General features: G+C 37.8%; 2 protein-coding genes across 8 annotated transcripts in view; one reads left to right on the top strand and one right to left on the bottom strand.

Moving 5' to 3' along the window:
- The window catches only part of LOC143026834 (uncharacterized), a 39,761-nt gene extending 32,154 nt beyond the window's left edge, over nucleotides 1-7,607 (bottom strand). Inside the window, exon 1 of one of the 4 annotated variants that reach the window (XM_076187624.1) lies at nucleotides 7,537-7,607. The gene's annotated coding sequence lies outside the window, so the exon portion shown is untranslated. Of the gene's footprint in view, nucleotides 1-7,217; nucleotides 7,240-7,275; nucleotides 7,504-7,536 lie in introns of those variants that run through there. The other 3 variants (XM_076187615.1, XM_076187619.1, XM_076187627.1) reach the window with 3 other exon arrangements.
- Nucleotides 1-12,500, top strand: part of LOC143026851 (betaine-homocysteine S-methyltransferase-like) — a 175,586-nt gene that overhangs the window by 74,660 nt on the left and 88,426 nt on the right. The window lies entirely within an intron of this gene.

The following is a 12,500-nucleotide window of genomic DNA, read 5'->3' as shown; positions in this document are numbered from 1 at the left end:
TCTCGTTTCCTCGCTGCAATATATATATATATACATACATATATATATATATATAATAAATATATACATGTATACACAGTATATATATGTATGTATAGCACAGTACTTATGTGCGTATTGAACCTTTGTACAACAATTTTGGGGTACTGATACATTTACACAATGTAGACTTTCGGATGAAGAATATTTAGAATATACGTGTATATATATATATATATATATATATATATATATATATATATAGATATATATATATATATACAGTATATATATGTATGTATACATTTTATTTACATTATATATATATATATATATATATATATATATATGTATGTATATGTATATATGCACACACACATTCATTGTGCCCTATACTTACAATAACTGGCAACCCATATCCCCACAGATCTCTCTGAGATGAGGCGTTGGCTGTTGTCCGTGTCGCATTAGTATGGGGCAGTTTCTCTATGTCTCTGGCTCAAAGTTGTAGAAAGACACAAAGTCCGGTACCGAATGCCAATCCCTCTGGGCTCTCCAGTAGGAAATGAGGATATGGACTGTTTTTTGAAGTCAAGGGGACGATCCTCTCTGACGTACGTCCTAGCACGTAAGGCAAAGGTGGCGACTGTAATCGAAACTAGTTTTCTGTTGTGAGATACTTCTTCTAAGCGTCAGGCGATTTCATTCGCTTACATATATATATACATATATATATGTATATATATATATGTATGTATATATATATATATGTATGTATATATATATATATATATATATATATATATATATATATATATAGTGTATCGAAACAGTGGCTGTCCCTGGGGAGACTATTAGACGGCCTGGCCTCCGTCCTCTGGGGGCAACGGGGGGACGGTGGGGGTCGGGGTTGGGGTCGTTAGAGGCATCGGAAAACGAGCGTACGATTGTGGGCTGGGCCTCGTTTTTTTTTTTTTTTCTGTTATTAATATTATCATTGTTGTTAGCTCATACACTAGTATATCATTATTGTTGATATCGTCATTGTTATTATTATTGTTATCATTATTATTATTATTATTATTATTATTATTATTATTATTATTACTGTGATAATTATTGATATTATTGTTGTTACCATTATTATTATTATTACTACTATTACTAAATATATAAAATATTGATATTTTTATTTATATTCTTTAGGGGGTGGGGAGCAAGTTAGTGGAGATTATATACGGGAAATCGGACGAAAATCTTTTTAAGTTCGAATTGCTTCTCTTTTAAAATAAATTGATATTTATATTTTCAAATGCTTCAAGAGAAAACGAAATGGGTTTGCGGCGCGCGAATGACAGTTTCCTTATTTAGTAATACATATATATATATATATACATATATATATATATATGTATATAAATACATAATATATATATAAATACATATATATATATATATAAATACATACATATATATATAATGTATATATATATATATATATATATATATATATATATATATAAAGTGGATTCTGTCAACGAATTTCACGATTGTGTGTGCGTTTGTGTGTATGTGTGTATGTGTGCGTGTGTACGCGCGCGTGTGTATATATATATATATATGTGTGTGTGTGTGTGTGTATGTGTGTCTGTTTATCTGTAGAATTTTATTGAACCACGCAGCATCCTCCCGGTAGGTAAAGAAGAGTTCCGGTACCTACCGGCTCCCAGTACCGGTAAGTGTCTTACCGGTCGGTAAGTAGGATGAAGAGGTCTCGAGTGACGTGATGAAGCCAGGGTGTGACGTGGTCGAGGTCACGTGATACGTGCGTGTCATTATGTGAGATGTTACATCACGCCTAGGGTGATCTACGATTAAAACTATGACTCGTGTCGGCGGAGCTTTGAAGAATAATTGGATTTTTTTACGTAATTTAGTCAAAGTTCTCTTGGTGCAAGGCGAGGGAGGGTCAAGCTAGGGGGGAAATGAGGAATCTAGGGGAAAGTTAGGGGGAAATGAGAAATCTAGGGGAAAGTTAATGGGGAAAATGAGGAATCTAGGGGAAAGTTTGGGGTGGGATGAGGAATCTATGAGCATATTTTTGGGGATAAAGAGAAATCTAGGGGGGAATTGGGGGAGAATTAAGGGAAAATAAAAAGAAGGATAGTGAGAGAGACGAGGTACTGGGGAGAAGTAGGGGAAATGGGGAAGAATGGAGAGAAATAAAGAAAAAGAGTAATTTATAAAAATATAAATAATTTAGGAGAAATAGGGAGAAAAAGGAGAGAGAAATAGTGAGGAAAAGAACAGAGAAATAATGAGAAAAATTAAATTGAAGAGACATGAGATGGAAAATGTGGTGAAATAAGAAAATAGAAAAATGGAAAATGGTGAATAAGAAATTATAAAGTAAACGAAGAAAAAGGGAAATAGGGATAAAAAAAAGGGAATGGACACAAAGAAATTTGACTGAAATAGGGAGAATTATAAATAGAAGAGATAAAGAAGGGGAAAATAGTAAAACTAGGGAAAATAAGGGAGAAAAATTGGGAGGAAATTTGTGTGGAGAAAAATAGGGGTAATGATCACAAATAAATTGTAAATAAATAGGGAGAACCGTGAAAGGAAAATAAGGAAAAATAGGGTAAAAAGGGAAAATAGGGACAGACAAAAATAGTGAAAGAAAGGAGGAGAGAAAATGATAAATTGGGGGGAAAAGGAAATAGGATGAAATGGGCTGAAATAGGGAGGAAGAGGGAAAGATATCTGTGCCATTCATTAACTTCACCAATTAATTTTATTCGGATTATCTCAACCGGTTGAGATTAAGCGATCAATTTCCATTTTCAATATCATTACCCCCTCCTCCTCCCCCCCTCCCCCTCCCATCCTCACTCTCCTCCCCCTCCTCCTTCCCCTCCTCCCCCTCTTCCTTCCCCTTCTCCCCTTTTCCTTCCTCCCTCCTCCTTCTTTTCCTCCTCCTCCTCCCACTTCTCCTCCCCCTCCTCCTGAGGTCCACTCTTAAGGTGAATAAAATCACATGGAGGCAAGAAAATAACAGGTAACTCTGGTCTGTAGGGGTCTCACCAAAGTCCGTCTCACAGGAACGCTGACAATATATAAATGTATATATATATATATATATATATATATATATATATATACATATATATATATATATATATATATATATATATATATATATATCAACCACAATTCATTTTATTTCAAAGCCATCAACGTCGAGTAACTCGAGGAGGCGTACATGCAGAAATTGATATGTGGTCAAGCTAAGAATTCGTACCTTCGCTAACATGTAACAAGTGACAGTGACTATGCCCAATGCGCTATTAAGATATATATATACATATATATATATATATATATATATATATATATATATGTATGTATATATATGTATATATACATATATATGTATGTATGTACTGTATGTGTTGAATAAAATATTGACAGATTTTGAATGATGGTGGAGAAAGAAATGAAATAGTAGGAGAATTTAACGCTGACGTTTCGAACTCACAGTGTCTTTATCAAAGCTAATTACATTTGATCACAATCGGACAAAATATACCCACTGCCTTCATCTCTCGGGCCACCTGGGAGAGCTTAATGCACAAGTTTTATTATTTTCTAAAATTGTTATATGACTAGTAGGTTTTGCTAGACTTACGAAACCTTCTCTGATATTTATGTTTTCAATGATATTTATATATGCAGCTTCAATTGTTTTTCTCAACCTTTTTGTATAACCTTCATTAAGAAGAACCGCATTATTCCAGTCAGGGAGATGATCTTGTTCTTCAATGTGCCAACAATAGAATTAGTTATTCGGTGCGCTTTTACATAATTTTTATGTTCATTTACATCATTTTATGATGTAAAAGCGCACCGAACAACTAATTCTATCTTTAGGCACATTGAAGAACAAGATCATATCCCTGACTGGAATAATCCGGTTGTTCTCAATAAAGGTTATACAAAAAGGTTGAGAAAAACAATTGAAGCTGCATATATAAATATCAGTGAAAACATAAATAATAGAGAAGGTTTCGTAAGTCTAGCAAAACCTACTAGTCATATGATAATTTTAGAAAATAATAAAACTTGTGCATTAAGCTCTCCCAGGTGGCCCGAGAGATGAAGGCAGTGGGTATATTTTGTCCGATTGTGATCAAATGTTATTAGCTTTGATAAAGACACTGTGAGGTCGAAACGTTAGCATTAAATTCTTCTACTATTTCCTCATTTCTTTCTCTCATAAAAAAAAAAAACATCTATATATATATATATATATATATATATATATATATATACTGTATATATATATATATATATACTGTATATATATATATATATATATATATATATATATATATATATATATATATATATATATATAAACTCATCATCACTTAACCAGCATCGACATCCGCTCCTAGATGTCCAAACAACCATGGTAAAGGTGGCACCTGGGTTGGAGCCTAAGGGCCTCTTGATGTCAGCTCTTGGTGATCTTCTAAGGCCAGGGTCCTTATTTACGAAGGATTTATGCCTTAGTGCGCCTGCCATTTGCATTTAGATGGTAATGATTGGATTGGGCGTGAACTTGATAGCCTTTCAACGGTATTGATATGTCCAATATGATTACTCGCTAATGTCATAATTAGGATTAATATAGTTCTGCTAAATGCTATTGTTACTGTTATTATTAATTTGTAACCATTGCTATTATTATTATTATTATTATTATTATTATTATCATCATCATCATCATCATCACCACTTATCATTATTGCCATTTAAACTATTACTACTACTACTACTACTTCTGCTACTACTACTACTTCTTCTACTACTACTACTACTACTACTACTACTACTACTACTACTACTAGTACTACTACCACTACTACTACTACCACCACCACTACTACTACTACCACTACTACTGCTGCTACTACTACCACCGCTACTACTACTACTACCGCCGCTACTACTACTACTACTACCACCGCTAGTACTACTACTACTAAGTGCATTGTGGTGTATTTCCCCAACAAGGGAGGGTCGCCACGTTCTTGCGAAGGCAGGCTTCATAACCACGTCGGGAGACTCGGGACGCGGAAGGAAGGGTAAAATTATTGCCATCTGAGAAAAAAAAAAAAAACTGTGCCGAGTTTTTCGCACCCCCCAAATGCTTACGGGTTACTTAAGGGGCCTAAGTGACACCCCTACAGGCAAGAGTCACGTAGCATTTCTTTTTCAAAATTTTCCTTCCCTTCCCCGCGGTCTTGTCCACGTTGGTTATTGATCATAAGATAAAACTTAAAAAAAAAAAAAAAAAAAAAAAAAAAAAAATATATATATATATATATATATATATATATATAATTGTAATAATAATGCAAATAGTAGAAATAATAGCAGTACTATTAATGATAATAATAATTGTAACAATGATAATGATACGATGATGATAATAGCAACAATAATAGTAATAATGATAATGATTATAATAATAATTATAATAATATTAATAAGAAATAATGATAACATTGATAGCAATAATAGTAATAATGATAATGATTAAAATGATATTAATAATTGTAATAATATTAAAAATAATAATAATTGTGACAAGAAATCGCATTCAGACAGGATATAATATTGCTCACACCTTCCTGTACGAGTATATGATATATGATAAATTTGGTAACATACATGATAATACATAACATGACATCAAACGTGCTAATGTATATATTTAGATATAATTATGCATAATGTGTGTGTGTGTGTAAAATATATATAACGTAATTACTGTATTATAGTATATATAATATGTAGATATATGTGATATAATGTTATGGCGGCTTAATACTAATGAGGCGTGATGATGCATATTATCTTAAATGAGATCTAATCATTTGCATTTTCTATATTATCTTGTATCATAGAAACACGCCGGCTTTCCCTGCACTCAAGGCAAAGGTGACGGATTGAACTCCAGCTCAGGGTCATTTTACACCGGGAGGCGCTGAATAGTTTCGCGGAAGACGTCACCTGTGCCCGATGTGCTAGGGGTTGGGAGCTCCCATTAAAAAAAAAAAAAAAAAAAAAAAAAGAGCGAGAGAGAGAGAGAAAGCGTGTAGCTACGGCCGATAGTGTCACCTTTGCCTTTCGTACGGGGACAGCCGTATGTGCTAAAAAATACACAGGCAGCTTCTAATGCCTATTCACCTCCCCTCCCCTCCCCACCCGACCCCTTCCGTACCGGGTGGCACTTTTCCGTCCATTATCCCTGCCGCTAAGTGATTTTAATCAAAAATTGCACAACAATATTCAACATATAAACGGAGTTTGCGTCTGTGTATTTTGTAGTACACAAACCTTTATATATATATACATATATATATATATATATATATATATATATATACATATATATATATATATATATATACATATATATATATATGTTTCATTAAAAGTGATAGACAATTCAGCATGCTGATTTTTCTTAAGGAAATATATATACATATATATTTATACATATAAACACATAAATAGAAATATATTAATTATATCACACACTGATATTCAACATGAAGATAATCACAAATAATAAGTCACTTTAATTGCTGTAATGTATTTGCCCGCGCGCGCGCGCACACACACAAAAAGGCAAAACGTCCATTTCCATCAGAGGTCCCTTGCTAAACACGACTTCCTGCAAGCGGCACCGTGGGACCTTAGGGCGGGGACTTTTACGTGTCAGGGGCCCCACGACGAGAGCAGGAGACGGATGGGCACCTCCGGACCGGGCCTCCCCCTCCCCCTCCCCCTCCCCCTGCACCGGATGAGGTGGGAGGAGGCTCGGGATGGCTGGGTGCCCACATGGAAGGATTAGTTCCTATTGTTCTTTGAGGAGAAGCGGGTAAGGGACTTTTGTCTAACTGGGTTCTTGGGCTTCCTTGGACGCGAAACCCCACGAGCACAGCACGCGAGCACGGCCACAGACACACAGAAAACACAGCACGGAGATCCACAACGCTTCAAAGCGTTTCCCCTGTTTTTTCTTTCTTTGAGATAAGAGCCGTTGCTTCAACGTTTCTTCTTCTTAGACGTTTAGACGTCGTCCTTTAGGTCCGATGACGTCATGACGAAGACGTCTGTGTGGATGATGTAATTGTGGACAAGATCGGGGGAGTCTTCACTTGTGGTAGATAGCGTCATGGGGCGTCCGCTCAGGGGGGGCGGCGCGAGCGTACGTACGTGCTCCATGATGACGGGGCTCAAACTCTTCCCCCATCCGCATCTGACAACTTTTCAAGGCCGAAATGATTGGAACTAATTGCCAACACACACCACAGACACCCAAGCGCGCGGATGACGGCAGGCGTAGTGCATAGGCCAGCATCTCTTCCAACACTGACAACACCCGCGGATACCACAGTGAAAGCGGGGTTGAACGGGGGAACAGAGAGAGAAGACACACACACACACACACATACACACACACACACGCTCACTCACGAGTCGCTAGCTGCACACTCCAATGGTATCCACCCGAGCGCCGAGCTCCAGCCTCATTCTCCTCCTCCTCCTCCTCCTCTTCCTCCTCTTCCTCCCCTACCCTCCCCTCCTTTTCCCCTCTCTTCCTCCCTCCTCCTCCTCCTCCTGTGTCCTCTCATCGCCACTGCCAGATGGAGAGCCAGCTGGTTACAAGACTTGTTGCGTTGATCAAGATGCAAGTTGCAGTGTATGTGGGATGGTGAGGGTGTCTGGGGCTTGTTGCATGGAACCCCCCACCATCCCCCACCCCCACACCCCCACAGTGCCATGTGCCAAGTGCCATGTGCCAAGGGCGTGCAATCGTGACCACAAATCTGATGGTCGCAGATTTCACAAATCAGAACACATACTGATCCGTCTGGATTTCAAAGTTAGCTCATTAATCTGTGATAGGCTTCGCTACTAATGGATGGCGCGGAGGGATTAATGTTTTGGTGAACAGTTACCTTAACTTGGTAATTAGTGGTCAGTTCTGTTACCTTAGTATATATGTAAATTATATATATATATATATATATATATATATATATATATATATATATATGTGTGTGTGTGTGTGTGTGTGTGTGTGTGTGTGTGTGTGTGTGTGTGCATGTGTGTGTATATAGAGCCATCGTGGAGCAAAGGATAGTGTCCCTGCCTCAAACGCTGGAGGCCATAGTTCGATCTTCGGGAAGTTCTAGGCATTCGTTCGAGTCGCACTTTGATCGCTTTCCAACCCCACTCTGCAACGGTGGACATCAAAGGCACCGTATACCAGTTTTGCAATTCACTATTGGCATCTAATCGGTGCAATGGAGAATTGGGTTCAGACTCCCGTCTCAGTCACTTCCCTCCAAGCAAACAACCTTAAGTAACTGTGGTGAGGTGCTAAGCATGTATCGTCACACAGAGGATAGGTCGGTGGTCCTGCATGGGATCGTCAAGGATGAAAACGCGCGCACACACACACACACACACACACACACACACACACACACACACACACACACACACACACACACACACACACACACATGTGTATATATATATATATTATATACATTTTACATTCATCAACCACAATTCAATTTAGTTCTAAGCCATCAACGTCGAGTAACTCGAGGAGGCATACATGCAGAAATTGATACATGGTCAAGCTATCTCGATAGCACATTGGGCTAAATCGCTGTCAGGTTCGAGTCCTTAACTTGACCACGTATCAATTTGTGCATGTATGCTTCCTCGAGTTACTTGACGTTGATGGCTTAGAATTAAAGTGAATTGTGGTTGATAGATATATACATATACACACACATATATATATATATATATATATATATATATATATGTGTGTGTGTGTGTGTGTGTGTGTGTGTGTGTGTGTGTGTGTGTGTGTGTGTGTGTGTGTGTTGATGAAGGTGGAAAAAGAAGTCACGGGTCTTGTTCCGAGTTCCTGAATTTATTCCTGACCGGTTTCGCTCTATGCTTCTTCTTTAATCAGGTTTGATTAAATACGGCAGCATTTTGGATGATGATTTTCTTTCTTGTGTTTTCAATTTTCGTATTATACTCTTCCCTTGGATGGGGTGGTCATAAACCAATTCCTTATAGTTCTCCATTTTTTACTTCGACGTTTCGTCTTATTAAGACATCTTCTGGTATTTCTGTGTTAAAGATACAATAAATATTTGCATACTTCAACTTGTAGTATCACAAATATTTATTGTATCACAAATATTAATTGCATCTTTAGCACAGAAATACCAGAAGTTGTTTTAATAAAGACGAAACGTCGTAGTAAAAAATGGAAGACTATAAGGAATTGGTTTATGCCCAACCCCATCAAAGGGAAGAGTATAATTAGGAAAATCGAAAACACAAGAAAGAAAATCAATAACTTCCAGAATGCTGTTGTATTTAATCAAACCTGCATTAAGGAAAACCTGCTCCCAAAATACACCAATATATATATATATATATATATATATATATATATATATATATATATATATATATATATATATATATAATATATGTGTGCGCGTGTGTGTGTGCGCGTGTGTGTGTATGTATGCATGTATAATGTGTGTATGTTATACTCTTTTTACTGACGGCATGTATTCAAATTAATGGGTCGCCAACCCGACCCAGAACGCCCAAGACGAGAAGGGAGGCCTCTGAAAGTAACAAACGCGAGGGAATGGGGGTTGGGGAGGGGGGAGCCAAGTGTTCCCGAGGAAAGCGGACGATGGAAAATGTGGAAAATACAAACAAGTCATTGTTTGTAATTAAGATTGTTTTTTAATGATAGAATAATTGTATGGGATGCTGGGCCGTTGGGGTAACATAATATAGGGGTATATATGTATAATATATATATATATATATATATATATATATATATATATAATATAAATAATATATTATATATGTATATGTATATATACATATACATATATATATATATATATTCATATATATGTATATATATATATATTATATATATATATATATATATATATATATACCGTATCCCACGTATCAATTTATACATGTATGCCTCCTCGAGTCCCTCGACGTTGATGGCTTAGAATTAAAGTGAAAATTGATGTTGATAAATGTAAATCTGTTCATTGGGACCCATTCAGTGTTGTGTATATATATAAGTCTAAATAAAAATATTCTTCTAAAAAACGCTGTGGAAGTCGGGGACAGGTGGTATTACGGTGACACTTTGTCCTAAAAATATTCTTGAAAAAGCGCTTGGGTAAGTCGGGGTCAGGTGGTATTCTACTTCTTCGCGTTATTCTTCTTCTTCTTCGCGTTTTTGTTCTTCTTCGCGTTCCTCTTCTTTTTCATCTTCTTCTTCGCGTTCTTCTTCTTCGCGTTCTTCTTCATCTTCGCGTTCTTCTTCTTCTTCTTCGCGTTCTTCTTCGCGTTCCTCTTCCTCGCGTTCTTCTTCTTCTTCTTCTTCTTCTTCTTCTTCGCGTTCTTCTTCGCGTTCTTCTTCGCGTTCCTCTTCCTCGCGTTCTTCTTCGCGTTCTTCTTCGTGTTCTTCTTCGCGTTCTTCTTCGCGTTCCTCTTCCTCGCGTTCTTCTTCGCGTTCTTCTTCGTGTTCTTTTTCGCATTCTACTTCGTGTTCTTCTTCGCGTTCTTCTTCGCGTTCTTCTTCGTGCTGGGGATCCCGTGTTGGGGTTCCGCCCCGAGGCCGAAGGGGAAAACGAGGGATTAGAGCGCGGAAAGCTGCTGCCGTAGGCCGCTGTTTGCGCAGCCAAGTCGCCGGCAAGGCCGGGGAGGGCGAAGCCCGCGGCTTGTATATATATATATATATATGTATATGTAGTTCAGTTATTCTAATTCATTAGATATTTAAACATTAGCAACTGTCTCTGTGACGAATAAAATCTCCTGGCGGCGGCAGGAGCTGAAAGGGAAATTGCCAACCGGGACGGAAGGGGTCAGTGCCAAGGAAGCGACTGAAATAGTCTGGCTGTGGCCAGGGGAAATATACTATCTTGAACTATCCGGTATAATGGATATATTTATACGTTATGCAATTTACTATTCCAGAAGAACTATCAACAGTAGGTAACGAATGTAAAAGAGAGAGAGAGAGAGAGAGAGAGAGAGAGAGATAACTACATTGCCCCTCCGTGCTGCGTATCGTGCCCTTAAGCTGGATAAAATCAAGAATGATGGTTAGGGCGTCCTTGTGGGAAATGGGGATGACATTTTATAAAAACGTAGCATAGTTGGTGCAATTTTATTATGGTTGTCGTCAGAAGATTTCATTCAGCTCAGGGGCTGGAAGAGGGACAGATGGGGTGGGATACCATCTGCCAGTATCATTTTTACACCAGCTGGTTCCCTTCCTCAACCCCCGCTCCCCCCCAAAAAAAAATGTATACCAGTATATATATGTTTCTCAACTACAATTCACTTTAATTCGAAGCCATCAGCGTCGAGTAACTCGAGGAGGTATACATGCAGAAATTGATCCGTGGTCAAGCTAAGTATAGATAGTGCATTGGGCTAAGTCACTGTCACTCTTTACGTGTTAGTGAAGGTTCGAGTCCTTAGCTTGACCTCGTATCGATTTCTGCATATATACCTCCTCGAGTTATTCGACGTTGATGGCTTAGAATTAAAATGAATTGTGGTTGATAAATGTAAATCTACTCACTGGGACCCATTCAGTGTTGTATATATATATACAGTATATATATATATATATATATATATATATATATATATATATATATATATATATGTATGTATGTATTTATGTATGTATATATGAACAAATATAACTAAATAATTGAATAAATAGTGGAAAATGGATAAGTTATTAGATAGAACGAAAATCAAAATGTATGGAAGGAGTCCTAGTCCAGCCGTCAGCCAGAAAAATGACTTTGAAGTGTGTCGGCACGCTGAAGGGAAGGAGGAAGGAAGAAGAAGAAGAAGAAGAAGAAGAGGCGAAAATGAAGGATGAGTGTCTGCCACAGGATTTGATGATTAATTCCAAGAAATTCGCAGAACACGAAGAGGAGGAGGAGGAGGAGAAGGAGGACAAGGAATATTCTTAAGAGGAAGAGGAATTGAGAGTATAGAAGGAGAAGGAAGAGGGAACGAAGAAGAGGAGATCGAGGAGGAGGAGGAAGAGGAAGAATGTGAGGAGGAGGAGAAAGTGGAGAGTATAGGAAGGGAAGGAAGAATGGGAGAAACAGCATGAGTAGGACGAAGAAGAGGAGGTCGAGGAGGAGGAAGAATAAGAATTGGAAGTATAGGAGAAAAAGGAAGAGGGGTGTAGCGAAGAAGGGAAGAAGGAGGAGGACGAAGAAGAGGAGGAAGTGGAGGAAGAATCGGAGGAGGGGATGTTTGCAAGGAAGAGGAGGAGGAAGTGGAGGTGGAAGAGGGGAGTTTTGCGAGGAAGAGGAGGA

The sequence above is a fragment of the Oratosquilla oratoria genome, chromosome 1, assembly GCF_046742065.1.
Source record: "Oratosquilla oratoria isolate Oo_2021 chromosome 1, ASM4674206v1, whole genome shotgun sequence".
NCBI lineage: Eukaryota > Metazoa > Arthropoda > Malacostraca > Stomatopoda > Squillidae > Oratosquilla > Oratosquilla oratoria.
The sequence above is the reverse complement of the archived record's forward strand: the minus strand, read 5'-3'. Positions and strand labels throughout refer to the sequence as shown.